Source organism: Dromiciops gliroides, chromosome 3 (assembly GCF_019393635.1).
Source record: "Dromiciops gliroides isolate mDroGli1 chromosome 3, mDroGli1.pri, whole genome shotgun sequence".
Lineage (NCBI taxonomy): Eukaryota > Metazoa > Chordata > Mammalia > Microbiotheria > Microbiotheriidae > Dromiciops > Dromiciops gliroides.
The window spans coordinates 333,687,842-333,695,109 of NC_057863.1; positions in this window are offsets into that span (position 1 = coordinate 333,687,842).

Consider the following 7,268-nt stretch of genomic DNA (forward strand, 5'->3'; position numbering starts at 1 on the left):
AAGACAGGAGTCTTTTCTTTGGCGTCAGGAAGTGACGCGGGCTAGTGGGAGGAGGAAGGAAGAGACTGGCGCTCAGTCTTGCTCTCTTTTCTTTGGACTCTGGTAGAGAGCGGAGCTAGAAATGTGCTCTCCCTTTAATAGATAGGAATCTAGGCCTTTCTCTCTCTTTACCAAATTCTTATTCTCCTTAATAAATGCTTAAAGTCTAAAGCTTATAATTTATTGGCAACCACTCATTAGATATTTTAGACAGTTTAGCTAGAATTTTAGCCCTTAACACTTGTGGCTACTGTTGATGAAAGCTACCAGCCAATTAGCTTGGAGCTGTGTGTTGGTGGGTGGCCCTATTTCCTGTTGGACAAGACGTTTTTGGGAGGAGGGAGAGCGAGTGCTCTTCTTTTGCCTGAGACCTCAGTTTGAGGGGAGTGAGATGCTGGCTCCTGAGATAGATTAGATGAAGGAATCTTAGCCTCTTATCTCTCTCCTCACCAAATTCTTATACTCCTTAATAAATACTTAAAAGTCTAAACTCTTGCTAAAGCTTATAATTGATGGTGACCACTCAATAGAATTTTAGACAGTTTAGCTAGAATTTTATCCAACTTTAGCAACTTCACAGATGGTGATCCAGCCAGGAGATGATGAACCCTGAGATCTTCTGATCTTCCAGTTTGGTCCTGAGTTTGAGCATATGCAGCCTTCTCTACCTGCGCTCGCAGCTTCTACTCAGTTGCCAAAGCAATCAGCCACTACCGTTACACTAACAGCCTCAGCCCAACCCCAGCCAAGCTGTGGTTCTGACTCAACCTGCTGTAATTCTTCCAAACCAACCTTGAAAAACCTTTTAAATTCCAGATTTTGTTCATAATCATTTTGTTAATCTGCTTTTGTCTTTAATTAGTAACCTTATAGAGCATTTGTATTATGAAAGGACCAACAGAGAAAATAAAGGGGTTAAAGACAAATGAGAGAAACTTAAGCTGAATAAAAATATACAAAACAATAATAAACATATTTCAAGATTTTGCTCCTTTTGCCATGGAGGGGGACATATTTTGCAGAAATTTAGAAGTAAACAGCAAGGTATTAATATGAGCACTGGGGATTTTAGATATAGGAATCAAAAGTGTTCTAAATTCACTCAGAGAAATAATGTCAGTTCAGAGGTTACGTAGGATTTCTATGCTATTACATCTACATTTTGAAATTAACAGTATGGGTTTATTTTTATAGAGATTGTGTTTTATACTTAGCTTAAAAAGAGGGGAAATATTTGCAAAAGTTTTTTTATATTCATGTAATCAAATTTATTATTGCCATAAATAGGGACATATATTGCTATTTGGGTATTTTAGATATTAAATCTTTTAAATTTAATTAAAATGTTTAATGTTTAAATGTTACATAAGGGTTTCTTTTTTATGCTATTGCAACTACATTTTGAACTCAGTATGGGCTAATTTTTGTAGAGATTCTTATTCTTTCAAGATTGTGTTTTAACTTGTATTAAAATATGTTCTGATTTTTCACAAAAGCAATTGTATACATAGTAAAAAAAAGTTTATTATTTGGAATTATTGCATAATTGTATATTATATTCTCAGTCTAGGTACATTCACATTTTTTGCGATCATTATTATCCTCAATGTTTAAATCCATATGAGATTTGGATTATGGGAACTTATCATTTAAGACATTAATTGGGGCAGCTAGGTGGCGCAGTGGATAGAGCACCGGCCGTGGAGTCAGGAGTACCTGAGTTCAAATCCGGCCTCAGACACTTAACACTTACTAGCTGTGTGACCCTGGGCAAGTCACTTAACCCCAATTGCCTCACTAAAAAAAAAAAAAAAAAAAAAAAAAAAGACATTAATTGACTTCATTCTGAGTTATCAGATGCCAGCTGGCCAGGATGCCATCCAATTACAAGAGGAATACATACAAGAGCAGACATTGAACTGTCACATGAAGGGAGGCATGCATGAAGTCAAGGTACTGCACTGCTTTGGGAAAGGCCGAGAAAACAGCTATTGACAAATGTTGAGGTTGGATTTTCTTGGTTTAATTTTCCCCCACATGGCAACAGGTGGCTTGGCTATGCCATCTCATTCAACACCTGACTACAATTCCCCCACCTATATGCCTGATGCCATGGACGTTTCAATCCCATGAATAGGATTAAGCCCGATTCAGTTTCCTCCAATATGTTTGGTGGCATGGACATATATCCCATTCACCTATTTTAAGCCTGACATACTGCATGGGCTGTATGTATTGCTCAAGTGTGGGAATGCTCATTGCCCATTATTTCTCTGTTCTTTTATGGTAACCCCCATAATTATCTCAGGTGTCATGATAAATACAGTGTTAGATTTGGCCTTGACATCTGTTACCAATTATATTAGATTCTTTAATTTCTCATAATGACATGAGGATAATTAGGCAGATGATGCAAAAAGTGATGAAACAAAGATAAAAATTATTTTTTAAATTGTCACAATTATCTTCTCAATTTATCCTCCACAGGGGGGACTGTAGTAACATTAAATTTCAGAGGAGTGTAGTAATATTAAGTTTTAGAGAATGTTTCAATTTTTGTTTTTATTATATGTTTCATGTATATGTAACAACTAAGATTCTGAATTTCCTTACATGTTTTTTAATTTTTATTTATTTTTTTAGTTAATTTATTTTTAATGTCCTGAATAGAATTTTATTTTCCAGAATATATGTAAAACCAAATTTTGATATCAATTTTTTTAACTTTATGTTCCAATTTCTGTTCCTCCCTCCCTTCCCACCCCCCACCCACGAGAAATCAAGCAATTCAAAATAAGTTATACATGAGAAGTCATGGAAAATATTCTCACATTAGCTAGGTTGTGAGAGAAAACAGTCAAAAAACAAAACTTCAGATTAAAGAATTGTCAAAATCAAAAATTTTTTTTAAATTTGTTTCCATATGTTTTCAGATACTATCAGTTCTTTCTCTGTAGATGGACTGCAATTTTCATAAGTCCTTCAGGGTTATATTGGATCATTGCCTTGCTAAAAATAACCACATGCTTCTCAGCAGATTATCTTACACTATTGCTGTTATTTTGTATATAGTACATTTCACTCTGCTTCAGTTCATGTAGGTCTTTCCAGGTTTTTCTGATAGTATACTGTTCATCATAACCTGTATATAGTACCTTAAACTTGACAAAGCATTTTCTTCATATTAGCCCAGCAAAGTAGGTACCATACATTTTGCCATTATAATCAATCATCATAACTATTTCCCTCCATCCTATTCCCTCCAATAATATTTACTCTATTTTCTATCTTCTTTTAACCTATTCCTCCTCAAAAGTGTTTTACTTCTGACTGTCCCCTCCCCAACTCTGCACTCCCTTTTTTTAACCCTTCCCTCCTTATCCTCTTCCCCTCCTACTTTCCTGTAGGGTTAAATAGATTACTCCTCCCAATTGGGTGTGAATGTTATTCTCTCCTTGAGCCCACTCTGATGAGATTAAGGTCTTTGAGCTAATTCTGTGTTCTAAATTTTTCTTCTTCCCTCCCTCTTCAACCCTCCCTATGAAATCAAGCAATTCAATATGTCATACGTGTGGAGTAATGCAGGACATCTTCACCTTAATCGAAAGTGTTTTGCTTTTTACTGCTCTCTCCCCCAATCTGCCCTTCAATCCTTCCCCCTCTTCATCACCCCCCTCCCCCTTATATCCCTCCCCTCACTCAGGGCAAAAATATATTACTATACCTACTTGAGTATGTATGTTAGTCCCTCTTTAAGCCAATTCTGATGATATTAAGGTGCACTCACTCCCCCACTCCTTCCCCCTCTTATCCTCCCCTCTATAAGCTCTTTTCTTGTTTTCTTCATGTGAACTACCTCTCCCCAGACTATCTCTTCCCTTCCTCTTCCCCCAGTCTATTCCTCCTCCACTTTAACCCTATTTTAAAGATGTTATCATGAATTAGCTAGGTGGCACAGTGGACAAAGCACCAGCCCTGGACCCAGGAGACTGCATGCCCAAATCCGGTCCCAGACACAAGACACCCCATCCTGTTTGCTTCACAAAGAGCAAAGCATAAATGCTTTACAGATATCATCCCTTCATATTCAGTTCAGACCTGCGTCTTCTGTTAATTCCTTACTGAGAAAGTTCTTATGAGTTCAAAGTATTATCTTCCCATGTAGGAATGTAAACAGTTTGATCTTCTAATATCCCTCATGAAGTCTTTTTCCTGTTTACCTTTTTATGCTTCTCCAGGGTCTTGTATTTGAAAGTCAAATTTTCTCTTCAGTTCAGGTCTTTTCATCACAAATGCCTGAAAGTCCTCTTTTTCATTGAAATCCCACTTTTTCCTCTCAAAGAGTATACACAGTTTTGCTGGGTACATGATTCTTGGTTGTAGTCCCAGTTCCTTTGCCATCTGGAATATCATATTCCATGCCCTTTGGTCCTTTAATGTAGAGGCTGCTAGAACCTGTTTTATCCTTATTGGAGCTTCACAGTATTTGAATTCCTTTTTTCTAGCTGCTTGCAATATTTTCTCCTTGACCTGGGAGTTCTGGAATTTGGCTATGATATTCCTGGAGGTTTTCCTTTTGGGATCTCTTTCAGGAGGTGATCAATGGATTCTTTCAATTTCTATTTTGCCTTCTGCTTCTAGAATATCAGGGCAATTTTCTCTGATAATCTCTTGTAGGATGGTGCTTAAACTCTTATTTTGGTCATAGTTTTCAGGTAGTCCAATTATTTTTAAATTATCCCTTCTGGATCTGTTTTCCAGGTCAGCTGTTTTTCTGAGGAGATATTTCATATCACCTTCTATTTTTTTATTCAATTGGATTTGCTTTACTGTGTCTTGATTTATCATAAGGTCATTAGTTTCCATTTGTTCAATTCTAATTCTTAGGCAATTATTTTCTTGAGAGACCTTTTCTATTTCTTTTCCCATCTGGCTTTTCAAACTGTTGACTTTTTTCTCATAACTTTCCTTGATTGCTCTCATTTCTCTTTCCATTCTTTCCTCAATCTCTCTAAATCTTCCTTCTATCTCTCCTATTTTCTCTTCAAAGTCCCTTTTGAGTGTTTCCATGGCCTGAGACCAATTCATATTTTTCTTGGAAGCTTTGAATTTTGGAGCTTTGCGCCTGTTATGATCTTCTTCTTCTTAATTAATTTTTTTTTTAGTGAGGCAACTGGGGTTAAGTGACTTGCCCAGGGTCACACAGCTAGTAAGTGTTAAGTGTCTGAGGCCAGATTAGAACTCAGGTACTCCTGACTCCAGGGCTGGTGCTCTATCCACCGTGCCATCTAGCAGCCCCTTTCTTCTTCTGATGGTGTATTGTGCTCTACCTTTCCCCAAAAGAAGTTTTTGATGGTCTCCTGCTTTCTCTGCTTACTCATCTTGGCTGGGTATTTCTTGGCTTTTAACTCCTCCTTAAAGTGTAGAGCTGCTTCCAGGACACACTGTTCAAGCTACAGCATGGCCCAGGGGGGTGACTGCGCTTCTCAGGCTGCCTAGCCTGTGAGTAACCCACTACACCCCATTTTCTTCTGTGATTGTGTGATCTTCTAGGGACTTATCAAGACTAGGTACCAGAAGATCCATTTATTTTTTTAATTTAATTTGATTTAATTTTTAAAATATTTTTCCAATTACATATAAACATATTTTCTGTTTGGAATTTTTCTTCCACCCTCCCTTCCCTTTTCCCTCCTGAAGCCAGCAAGCAATATGATATAGGTTATACATTACAATCATATTAAACATTTTCACATTAGTCATATTGTAAGAGAAGAATCAGAAAAAAAAGGGAAAAAATGCTAGAAAAAGTCAACAACAACATAAAAGCAACAACAAAAGTGAAAATAGTATGCTTCAATCTGCATTCAAAGTCCATAGTTCTTTTTCTGAATGTGGAGAGCATTTTCCACCATAAGTCTTTTGGCATTATCTTGGATCATTGTATTGCTGAGAAGAATTAAGTCTATCACAGTTGCTTATTATACAATGATGTTGAGACTGTGTACAATGTTCTCTTGGTTCTCATTTCACTCAGCATCAATTCATGGAAGTCTTTCCAGGTTTTTCTGAAATACATTTGCTTATAATGGAATACAATAGTATTCCATTACATTCATAAACCACAGCTTGTTTAGCCATTCCCTAATTGGTGGGCATCCCTTCAATTTCCAATCCTTTGTCACCACAAAACGAGCTGCTATAAATAGTTTTGTACATATGGGTCCTTTTCCCTTTTTTATGATGTCTTTGGGATACAGACCTAGTAGTGGTACTGCTGGGTCAAAGGGTATGCACAGTTTTATAGCCTTTGGGACATGGTTCCAAATTGCTCTCCAGAATGAACTGATCCAGTTCACAGCTTCACCGACAGTGCATTATTGTTCCAATTTTCCTACATCTTCAACACTTATCATTTTTATTTTTTGTCATATTAGCCAATTGGATACATGTGAGGTGGTACCTCAGAAAGTAGTTTTAATTTGCATTTCTCTAATCAGTAGTGATTGAGAACATTTTTTCTATATGGCTGTAGATAGCTTTAATTTCTTCATCTGAAAACTGCCTGTTCATAGCCTTTGACCTTTTCTTAATTGGGGGGAATAACTTGTATTCTCATATATTTGATGCAGTTTTCTATATATTTTAGATATGAGTCCTTTATCAGAAACACTGCCTGTAAAAAATGTTTGCAGCTTTCTGCTTGCCTTCTAATCTTGTTTACATTGGTTTTGTTTTTGCAAAAATGTTTTTATTTAATGTACAGAAGATCCCTTTAAACCCATAGGCATCTACCAATAATTTGGGAGCCTATGCCCTGAAGGTAGAGGAAAAGGATATATCTGGGCAAAAATATTTATAGCAATGCTTTTTCTTGGTAACCAAAAATTGGAAACTTAAGGGGGTATCCTATTGGAGAATGGCTAAATGAATTGTAGTATATGGATGTAGTGAAACACTACTCTGCTGTAAGAAATTATGGAACTGATGATTTCAGAGGAAATTGGAAAGAATTATATAAACTCATACAGAGAGGAGTGAGAATAACCAAAAGAACAATTTGTACAATGATAACAAGATTACAGAGAAAAGGAACTGGGAAAAACTTAATAATGTTCATCAAAACAATACAATGAGAAACCATGAGTCCAAAAGAATCAAGAGGAAACATGCCACTCACCTTCTGCCAGAGACCAGATGAACTTAAGATGCAAATAAAAGAGACATAT